This window comes from Pogona vitticeps, chromosome 3 (assembly GCF_051106095.1).
Source record: "Pogona vitticeps strain Pit_001003342236 chromosome 3, PviZW2.1, whole genome shotgun sequence".
Classification (NCBI taxonomy): Eukaryota; Metazoa; Chordata; class Lepidosauria; order Squamata; family Agamidae; genus Pogona; species Pogona vitticeps.
The window spans coordinates 177,962,778-177,974,787 of record NC_135785.1 but is presented as its reverse complement, the minus strand read 5'-3'; the positions used below and the strand labels follow the sequence as shown (position 1 = coordinate 177,974,787).

Here is a 12,010-nt window from a genome sequence, read left to right as displayed (position 1 = left end):
TTTGCAGAGGGGGGAAACAGTTTTGTCAAAATACTTTCCTCCAAGTTTTGCTCCTTTGGAATATCAGTGTTTTATTTTCTAATGTGTATCATTCTTCCCAAACCAACTTTGACTTTGGTTTCAGACCCCAATTTGCCTTGAGTTATTTGAAGATTCTGGCTCAGATCTGGGTAAGCCTGAACTTGATCTGCTGCTTAAATCACATTTGGAAGAAGAACTGAATATAGAATGCATGGCGTGTGTAAAAAGAAGGAAAGGATTCTCATGAGCCTCTTTTACTGCTGTTTTACTGCCAATTATAATGGGGGCCTTTGAATTTATACTGAGAATCTGATGGTAATCCTAAACAGTTAACTTGACAATGCCTCACAATTTCCATTTTTCATCCTGTCTCTGTTTTCCAAAGGGAGCACCAGGAAGTTAAGGATTTGTTATGATTCATAATATGGCTGCTTCTCTACATGACCTCATAGAACAGAAAAGTGTACCTAATACACAAGGTATTTCTTCATATCCAGCTTCTGTATATTAATGTAAAGAATAACGTATTTGTTTGGTTTTAGCAGACTAAAAAAATGTGTCCGTCTCAAGTACGCTTTTCTTTTAATATTTCTAAAGGATCATCTTTTGATTTCAGAATTTTCTATTATCATGCCATATAAAAGATGTAGCATGATAGTTTCTAAATGAACTTCCCAGCTTCTAGGAAAACTTTGAGCTGCTCATTATAGGAATCTGGTTAGGACAGAAAGGCTCAAAAGCAGCAAAGACTAGCTCTGAACATTATAATCTGCAGTTTTGCAGTCATCTCCTTTATTTCCACTGGAGGTAGTTCTGTAATAATTCTTGTACTTGGAAACATTTCATTTTGGCTAAATATAAATACAAGCATAACTGAAGTGGTACAGTTTTTGTGCCAGAAGAAGGCAAACAACCGAATCCAGCTCTTCTGACACTTCTCCTTCCACTGACTTTCTCAAAGTGTTGGTATGTTGGAAGAAACCACAGCCAGCTTAGGAAAAAAAAAAGAACAACTCACTGCTAAGTTTCACAGGACCTAGGCATAGTCTAGAAGGCACATGATAAAGTGATCTTGCTAAATCTGAAAGGTACAAACATTACTCTGGTAGCTAAACATAAGGCCATCTGTGAAATCTGTGCATATGAGGGCATCTACAGGATTTTTTCCTACATGGGGGAGGAACTACATCCTGATATGTTAGCATAATTCACATGCAACACACCCATCCTTGCAGCACAGTGCATTTGTCTGTGTGCATGAAAATAATACTCACGTAGGATTCTGTGAGGAATGCAATGGCCCATTTTAATTTTCCTATGGATATCCATATATTTATTATCTTCATTTCAATAAAAGAAAGACAAGTCGCCTTCAGTCCTTTTGGGGAGAAAGGTGGGATAGAAATATAGTAAGTAAGTAAGTAAGTAAGTAAGTAAGTAAGTAAGTAAGTAAGTAAGTAAGTAAGTAAGTAAGTAAGTAAGAAGGAAAGAAAGAAAGAAAGAAAGAAAGAAAGAAAGAAAGAAAGAAAGAAAGAAAGAAAGAAAGAAAGAAAGAAAGAAAGAAAGAAAGAAAGAAAGAAAGATGTTGGGCCAGACTCTTTATCTGCTAGCCCCTTTTCTCTTGTTTTTAGTGTTGAAGCTTAGAGAAAAATAGCCTGACAGATGTAGGCAACTTCCCCCGTGTTTCTATGTAGTTATTTGTTGATATGTAGATTTCTCATCTTTGGCTCTACTTCCTTCCTGCTTCTTTTCTAGTGCTTTGCTTTGTTATTGTTGTCTCAGGAAAAAGCTACCTCACGTCTCCTGTATAATGGCTGCACACACCCATATTCATGAACAAATGTAGCTTTGGGAAAGTAATTCAGGATTTTAATTCTGTTTTATCCCTGAATGGGTTCTGAGAATCAATCAAACATGATAGAGGTGTGATTTGGCTAAAATGTGAAGTATTGCCGGTTGGGGGAGGGGACAAGGATAGAGTTCATTCATGGATCCTCTTCCTACAGTTCAATGATATAAATTTGTCAAAACCACTAATTTATGTACAAGCTCTTGTTATAATTTTGTTTACATACCTCAGGGAATTTAGGGTGGTGAATGTGGTCCTTCCTCACAGCAACTCTGTGAGGTAGGCTACATCAGGAGAGAGTGCTGGCTCCGAGGACATCACGGGAACCCCATAAAGACGGTGATGAATGGATCATAGTGCAGTCCAGTGCTTTACCATACATGGAATGAGTGAAAAGATTGCTTAGAATCAGAGCAAATCTACCTTCTTCCCTGGAGATGGTAAGAGGGAAACAGGTTCCATAAATCTTCAGTTGTGCTGAAACATGCCATCCCCTTTGGCCCATTTTTCTTGGGCATGACTTATGAAAAAGTTAACTTTCTGGAAATGACTACCCCTTGCTGCAGTAGCAATCAAATGTTAGGTGGTGAGTCTCCAGGAACCATTTTTGTGCTTGCCTTCACTCTTATGTATTATCGCTTTCATCTCAATCAGATAGCAAATTAAACCTTGAATTACTGAATCCACTCTTAATCATATTGAAATGTTTCTTGATTCCAGATATATCTGAAGGACATCATACAGGAATGGCGCTCAGTGTCAGCAACCTCTGACGCTGAGCACCAACTTTGAAGATTGCCGTTGTCTGTAATGCATGGGAATGGTGCCAAACTGCCAATGGCAAAAACTTGGGTCTCCTTTTCAGATTTCAGTGGGTGGTTTTTTTGCTTAGGTAAGTAGTAGCAGATTCAGTTCAGAGACCAAAGGATGTTTACTATTGGGGAATTTGGAAATGAACTAATAACTCTTGCCAATGAGACCCAAATGCTTCGGAATTCTTTTAAGGTGAAATGCAGATGTAGACAATGCCTCGGAGAGTATTGTTTAATGTTCAAAATAGACAGGAAATGGGGGAGGGCTAAGCACTAAAACAGCTGGGGAGGAATGGACTTGATGGAGGAGCAGTGAAAGCAATTAATCTTTAAGGCTATTTGTGATGTCCAGGGCTCAATTTGCTCTACACCAGGGTGAGCCAAACTCTCTTGCCAATGACAGCTGAACTCTCTGCAGCCTATATAAAAGTATGTAGAATAAGCATATTTGCATATTTGTCTCTATTCTTGCATAGTTTTGACTTCTATAGTGCAGAATGGGGACAGAATTGCCCAGGGCAACCATTGTTCATTTCTTTTTTTTCCCTGGTATAATATTTTCAAGTATTCTTCACATGTTCATGCTTTCCTTTGCTATCTAGAAATCTGACTTCTGCATCAGATATAATTAATCTTTTGGCATTCAGAATTTGCACAAAGCTGAGAAACACACAAAGTTCTGATATTGAATTAATGCTTAGGCATACACACAGGACCACACATAGCAGAGGTATGAATATGCATTCATCAAGACAAATATGGTTCAGTACGTGTAATCTTTTGATAGCCTCCCGATGTCTGCTAAGGATTTGATTAGTTTGAAATCTGAGGAGCTTCTCTGTGTTTAGATGTTACTGCATTGCCAAATATATTTTTTCTGTTTCCATGTAAACTGGTGCAAAACCAGAGCTTCTAAAATTATACCCATACACTTTCTTGAGACAGAATGCACAAGTGCTGGATCATATTTGGCAGGTCAAGGGCCCTTCTTTGGCCCCCAGATTGCACTGTGGGCCCCACATGATCCAACCCACTGCCAAACTTTGGTGGCACAGAAAGAAATGGAAATAAATTTTTTTAAATACCACTTCCAGTTGCCAAAAATAAGGGTGCATTTTCACACCCTAAGGTGGAATTAGGCCTATGCTAGGCCATGATGCCTTCTCAGCTAGGACTTTTCTCAAGGTGAGCCATATTTAGGCCTCTGCAGGTGCAGGTCTGTCAGGTGGAACTCCCAGAATTCAGAATCATTGGACTTGTAATCCATGAAATCCCAAATTTCCATGCTTAGCTACTACAATATTTTATGTCCTTAAAATTGCCATAAGTCCTATAAATATTTCCAGAATTTTATTTTTCTGAAAACTATGAAATGTTAAGAGTTAGAAACACACAATTATCCATGGATATTACTGATTTTCCAACTTAAACAACTGGGCTTCCTATAGCTTTTATATTATTTTGAAAGTCTGCTTGTTTATTTGCCTTGAATGATATGTGAAATAGTGCAAGATAGAAGCACAAAATTTTTTCACAGATACTATTCCCAACTTGTGGCCACTTTTTCATAGAAGGTTATTGATGTTTATAGGCATTTTGTTCCCATCACTACTGAATGTACTGGATTTTGCCTGGCATAGTAACCCATTAATTCCAACCTGCACTGCAGTATTCTCTCATCTTTTCCAGCAGTGTTTTGTTCTCACACTTCTTCACCACAAAACTCATTTGCACTCACACAGAAAAAGGCATCTCTATTTAGAGGTGTGAGGATACAGATTTCCCAATAACATTCTTATTACAGTTAAGGAACAGTACTGTACACTGGTTGTAAAGCTTTGGTGTGTCATGGCATATAATCACCAAAACCAAACATGGATGGAGCTCCATTTAAGCTTTGTTCCTTTCCCCGTACATTACATCATTGATCTCATTGCTTGTGTAGGAAACAAAGGCATTTGGAAAAATGGAAGCAATGTATCAAGATGAGATCACTTTCTGAAACAGCAGGAACATCTGTTAATTCTGAATAGTGTAATGCCTGGATGGTTCAGCCAAGAAGGCACAATCTCTGCTACCCATTACTAGAAGGTGATACTTTGATCAACAGGAAAGTTGTAGGGAAAAAAAATTATGGATAACAGAGCCTCTCTGGTGTGAACCAAGAGAGGAACTGGCCACCAAGATGGCCAATACAAACATTTCTTCAATGGTTGCAAGCCAATTCCAATGAATCATGGTTTAAATTTAATCTTGGCTAATTTAACCTATTTTAGGTTATCTTTATTTGGAAAGTACACATATGTGCATCACATTGATAAAATAATCACCGTATTGAGTATGAGTTGTGAAGAGACAGATTCTTTCACTTCTATGCCTTTGCCCCAAATATGATTCATGGGTTTTGTATAAAGAAAGGATATGAAATTGCATTATTGTGATCAGCTCTTCAAGGGCATGGAGACTGAAATTTTGCTTAAAATTTGCATAGTGCCATCTGTCTTCCCTATGGTTTCTTATGATGCATTTTTAATGCTTAATGGCAAGTGTTATATCAGGATAGCCAAAAGGCTCCTATCCTACTAGCCAGAAATTTCTAATCCGATATGACTCGTTATCCTCAGTTGAACATTCTGGCCAATGGGGCAAATGAGGATAACCATAATCTGATCCAATTTCTTATCTGGCTGGTTTTAACTTTAGTAAAGAAGGGGATCCAGACACAGGATTTCCAACATATTGTGGACTCATCCCAGCCTTTTTGCTACAAGAGAAAAGACCCGAATGGCATTGGGTTGCTTATACCATCCTTATACCTCACTGTAACATTCAGCCCTGCTCTCACCTGTCCGTCACAGCTGGGCAGTGGAACATCAGCCAATGAGGGGACGGAGGGTGGTGCAGAAGGGGGAGGAGCTGGATTATATAAAGGGGTATGTAAGGTGTGAGAGGAGGAGTTTTTGAGAGATGGAGAGTTTGAGAAGGATTGAGAGAGATTTTGTGAGAGCTAGTCAGTGAGGGAAAAGTCTGTGTGATTTAGTGAATGAGAAACCGTGATTTACAACTTGATTATCTACCCGTGATTTACTTATTTTATTTTTGTGAAACCAATAAACACTGTTTTGTAAGAAACATTTGTCTTTTTAAAATATTGATTATAATTGGTGGCAGCAGTTGAAGAGGAAGAGTAGTGAGTACTGCTGGAGGCCTGAGTGGATAGAGGCTTCAGAGTGGCCCACTACACTCACATTCCCTAGCTATTGGCCATGCTGACTGGGGATTATGAGGGTTGTCATCTAAAACATCTGGATAACCCCAGGTTGTCTAGTATTTCAAATACTGTAGAGAAATCAAAATGACACTTGCTGGAACCTGTGAAATAGAATCACAGTGGTATCTTCAGAGAAAAGAAATATGAAAGTGTCTGTGAGGAAACTTCATAAGAAACTTCTTCACTGTTTTCAGATTCGAGAGATCACTAGCACTTCTGTGAGGAAGCACAAGCAGAACCATACTGAAACACAGAACCGGAAGATGAGCATCTACTGGTACAGATGTAGACCTGAAGAAGATTATAAATTGTAGTCAAAAACTATAATTTTGTACCTAGAAGTAATTCCCAATGAACTCAGTAGATTTTCTATCTGAGTAAACACATAAAAGCTGAATCCCAGTAGTACGTCCCAACTAGAAGAGGCCTATTGAAAAAATGTAACTAAGGGGTTGATTCATCAAATCTCCACTAATTCACTGGGCTTACTTTAGTTGCGACTTACTACTGAATTTTAGCCAAAGGATTGGGTTATAAAGAGCCCACCAAAAGAGGAAGTAGGTGGGCAGGAGGGGAGGGCTAGAAACATAGAATCATAGATTAATGGTGTCTGAAGGGCCTATAAGGCCATCGAGTCCAACTGCCTGCTCAATACAGAACTCTAAATCTAAGTATATCTTCCAGATGGCTTTCTAACTCTTTCTTGAATGCCTCCAGCATTGGAGCACTCACAACCTCTAGAGGTAATTAGTTTCATTGTTGTACTGCTCTAACAATTAGAAGTTTTCCTGTTGTTCAACTGAACTTGAATGTAATGAATACAGTATTTGGTTTCATGCAATTTGAGCCAATTATTATGTGTCCTGGACTCTGGAATGACTGAGAACACATCCTTCCCCCCCCCCCTCGGTATGACGATTTTTCAAGTATTTGAACAATGCTATCCTATTTCCCCTCAGTCTTTTTTTCTGAAGAATAAACATGCCCAGTTCTTTCAGTGTTTTCTCACAGGGCTTGGTTTCCATCCTCTGATCATTGTAGTTACCCTCCACTGAACCTGTCCCAAATCATTTGCATCCTTCTTAAAGTACAGTGTCCTCAACTGGACACACTACTCAAGAAAAAAAGCTAAGCAGTAACAAATAGCAGGAGACTAGTACATCGTGTGATTTCGAGAATATACTTCTGTTAATGCTGCCTGAAATAGTATTTGCCTTTTTTGCAGCTGCATCACACTATTGGCTCCTTGTTCAGCTTTTGATCTACAACAACTCCAAGTTCCTTTTCATTCATAATATTTCTGAGCCAAGTATCCCACTATCTTGTGATTGTACAGTTGGTTTCTTTTTCCTAGGTCTAGTACTTTGCATTTATACTTGTTCAATTTTATTCTGTTGTTTTCAGCCCAGTGCTTGACTACTACAAGAGGATACAATGACTAAAGTGCAAAGAAAGAATTGGAGGTCAAGAAAACATTGAAGGCAGTAAGAGGAACAAGCTCAGAAATCCTCTTGGAAGTAATCTGGAAAAGCTAATCTACCTGGCAGTGAAAACATTTTAAAAATTCAGTACAAAGTGATTCTTGCAGGGGCTGAAATTTTACAAATGTCACACTTCTTTCTTCACCCACTTCTACAGATGACTGTAGCTGGAGAAAGATCTCTGTGTGATAACAGAAATTCCATTAGCTGTTTGGGTCCCAAAACATATAACAGGGCTTTGAATTTCAAACTGCTAGTTTGGATTGCACCCTGAGGCAGCTCTTGTTCAAAGTTCTGTGTCAAGTTTATATGGTTACAAAAGAAGTTATTGTCAGCTTTTTTATATACAGTGAATTAAAGTGGTAACCCCTCCCCCTTCAGACTAATTTCTCTACTCTTTTTTATTATGTAATCACAGTGGTGTTTTTGAAATGTGTTTCTCAGTTGCTATGTAAGGACATTGATAAAGCTGGGACTTATTGCTCTCTGATTCATTCTAATTAGGTCAGCAGCATTTTGAGTCATGACAAGAAAGACTTTTATTGCCTCACACTGACAGTTTATAAGTCCCCTCCCCCCAGAGGGACAATACTTGCTTCATATATGAAGCATTCTGTCCTTTGACCTATTATAGAAAATAGTAATTAGAAGCTTACAATCTTCCAAGAAACAGGAAATGCAAGTGTTGTTGGCAAAAGACAGAAGGATAATCCCAAACATTTGACTCTTTTTATAGGCAGAATCAGGATCTCACTGGAGGACATATGAATTTGTAAACACAGTTAAGCTGAACTCAGATGATCAATAATTTAATGATTAGATCATCAGAACAATAATTTATCTTTCACAAATGTTTGTGGTGTTCCCCAAAAGAAAGTGATTTACATGACACCCATCTGCTGTATGGATCAGTTGCTATAATGGAAGACAGTGTTTTGTACTTATATCTCTCTGTGTGTAGTTCCTAATACTGCTGTTCTTTCTAGCCCTGATGGTGAGATTTCTGAGATCTGCAACTGCTATGTGAAATTTCTTGATATTCTTCTTATAGCCCCAATGACTACATGGAAGTGTGTTTCATCCACAAGCAAAATGTTTCAACTGCCAGTTCTCTGTACTTCATTTGTTTTTCCAATTCTTTATTTTCAACTCTGGCATCCCCTGGAATTGCATTGTCAATTATCTAGTCATTTCTTCATTCTATTACTACTACTGTATGTCTGGTGTGTTATGTTCGAGGTGTCTATCAGTTTGGATCAGGAAATCCCAAAAGATCTTGACTTTGTCATTTTCTAACACCTTCTCTACCTGATATTTTCATGGGTTGTGAAGACGGGCAAGTTATATTTTTTTTGCATAATGATCAGTGCTCTAATTTTATATTAATTAATTAATTAAACTTATATGCCGCCCACACTACCCGAAGGTCTCTGAGCGGCTTACAACATTTAAAATATAACAAAAAGGCAAATTAAAAGGGCAAAATAATTAAAATGCAATTTAAAATATATACTCGAAAATTGCCATCAGACCCACTCTGCCACCCATTTTGCCACTATGTCATGTCTAACTTTTTAATCTCTTTGTGCTTTGGACATTCACAGATGAGGTGTGACAAAGTTTAATTTTTTTCGTAGCAAAGTTGACATTTGCTGTTAGCACTAATTCCTTGGATCTTAGCTTTCAGCACATTGGTTTGGAGTGCTTATACAAATGGCTTTTTATGGTCTATCCAGGCCATGTTAAGATTTGTTTTTTGTCTTTTTGCAGTTTTAGTATCATTTTATCAATAAGCTGATCTTTTGTGCCTCTTGATTTTTTTAAAGTTCTCTTTCTGTTAAGAGAACTTCTTTTGGGTATAGAAAGTTTTCAATCAAATAATTATATATTGATCTTGCAAGTATTCCTGTGAGGAGCTTCAACATTGTTGGAAGACATGTAATTGGTCAATAATTACTGGGTTCATTGCCCTTTTGATTATTTTGTATGATCAGAAATGTGCAGCTTGTTGTCATCCAATCTTCAGTTGTAGAATTTTGAAGCAAATGATTACCATATTTTTCGCTCCATAAGACGCAACTCCAAATAAGACACATCTCATTTTTAGGAGAGGAAAACTGGAAAAAATATTCTGGCAAATTCATAAGGCAGTAGCAATAGATAGATGTTGTCACATCAATTACCTCAAACTTCTTGCAGTGTACAACACAGTGAGAGCTTTTGAACAATTTGTAGTTGGCAAAGTTATTCCAATAGCCACAGACAACAACACTACAATGCTTTATATCAACCACCAAGGAGGAACAAAATCCATGTCTTTCTTGCTACTAACAGTACAGTTTTGGGACTGGTGTATTCTCAAGCATGTCATTTCACAAGTCATACATGTACCAGAAGTGGAGAATCATGAAGCAGACTTCTACAGCAGGATGACACACAATGAGTGGGAATTACAGTACCATCTCAAGTTTTAACACTTATAATGAATTTTTATTGCACTGAAAGAGATGAATAAACAGATTGTTGCTGGGTAGTCAATAAGAGCTATTATGAAGAAATCACCACCAGCACAGGTGTAAGCAAATAGCAAAGCATGCCTCACTTCCACTCCCTCCCTTCCTCCCTTACAGCAATAAAGTTTTTTTCTCTCTCCATCATTCAGTTCTTTACTTTGCAGCATGTCCACAGAAAGTGTGCTTACTTTTATCAGCTTTTTGCAGCTGATCCTCCTGTTTCCTCCACTCTCTAATCATTTTTTTCAGATGAGGAGGCCCAAAATGTCTCTGCACTGTTCACTGTTTCCATACTCCTTAGCATATTTTACTACCTCTAGTTTAAAAGGAATGCTATATGCTAGCCTTTTCTGCTTTGCACTGGTAGAATGAGTTCCCAAACTCTGCAAGAAAAATGTGCCCCTTATTCATCACATCTACTGCCTGCTTCCTTTTACAAATATAATCTCAAAGCAGCACAGAATCATAGAATAATGGAGTTGTAAGGGGCCTATAAGGCCATCAATTCCAACCCCTGGTTCAATGCAGGAATCCAAATCAGAGCAGATCTGACAGATGGTTGTCCAATTTTAGAGACTACAATAGGATAAAATACAGTAGCTGGGAATCACAATGAAAAGATAAAATCTACCAGCAATATTGTAGAACAACAATGATTATGAAAAACCAATAAAAACAGGGGCAGTGACACCATGCAGCTTTTGTTAACACAAAAATACTACTAAAATTTCTATTTCCAGTTGTGTGTGTGTACATGTGAAATGATATTTATGAAATGTTGGGTTCTTAAACCAATTTTCAAGATTTCAAAGCTTTACTTGAACATATTCAGATCTGTGATTCAGATCTGCCCTCTGCAATTCAAATTGCTTGCTCCTGATGAGTTCATAAAAACTGGACTTAGCTAATGTGGCAAGCTAATACACCAAATAAAACCTGTAGCCCTAGTGGTAATATATTAAGGAAAGGAGTGTTAGGTCCCTTTTTGGTTTCCCTTTTGAACTTTATTCTGCATGTGCTCAGTGCCTTTTTAATCATTCTGTGCTTCAGAATGAAATTTGGCTAACAATACACATTAGCCTCCCCCCCCCCGGGCCCTTAATGTTTTAAATATCTGCAAAATTACTTCTATTTAGGCCTAATTTATGATAAAGTGATGCAGCTTCCTGCAAAGCTCTGAACTACAGAGAGCTATTCTAGCAGGCTCTCAGTAGTAACTTTATCTTCCCCTCACCATTCTCAGGCCTGTTTTAACTTACTGCCAATTTTAGAAGCTTTTGTTTCTGTCCTCTCTCCCTCTCCCTCTCTCTCTCTGCTTCTCAAAATGTCTGGCTAGTCACATGGTCTAACTTCTCTGCAGAAGGTGAAGGGAAAGAGACTCCTCCTTCCTGCTTTGCTTCTCCAATAGAGAAGCCTAATGGGTGATGCAAGCAGGCAGATATGCTAATATCTGTGCACTGGAGGATTGTGGGAGGAACATCTAGCCCCTGATGGGGGTCCTGTGGGGCACCCCAAAACACTGAGTAGCTCTCCTGGCCTCTTTCAGGACTGGGGCTGTGCAGCACTGTTTTGATCAGGAGGTACAGCTGGTGGTCACCATGCCTTTGGGGGATAGTGCACATAAAGGGCCAGGAGGCTTAGGGGCCATTCAAACTCAGACCTGACAGGGGAGATACCATTGTTGTAAAAGTGGTTTTCCCAGGGTAAGGTTCATCTATTGCACTTTGGATGAGCTGACCCCTGTGATTTCCCCAAATGTGGAAAAGTCAACTGCCTAAGTGGGAGACTGTGTTTGTGGTTTCCCTTGGTCTTTCTAGAACCACCCTTTGGTCCTTGGCTATTTTCACTGCTTGCTGCCATAGGCCTGTTTGCCTTGTTGGTTTTCCAGGTAGGCTGCAGGAAGCAGATCCTGGAAAGCTAGCAGTGCAGAATGGTGAGGTCCAAACAGAAAGCAGTCTCTGCTGCCAGTTCAGAGGCCTCCCAGCATGGCAGTGGGAGGCTTTTGGGTGGTGGTGGCTGAGCCCTGGGTTACTGCATTCACTCCATAAGATGCATGTACTTTC

General features: G+C 38.8%; 1 pseudogene; it reads left to right on the top strand.

Moving 5' to 3' along the window:
* The first annotated feature begins 11,599 nt into the window (after positions 1-11,599).
* Positions 11,600-11,752, top strand: LOC144588521 (U1 spliceosomal RNA; annotated as a pseudogene).
* Positions 11,753-12,010: the final 258 nt, after the last annotated feature.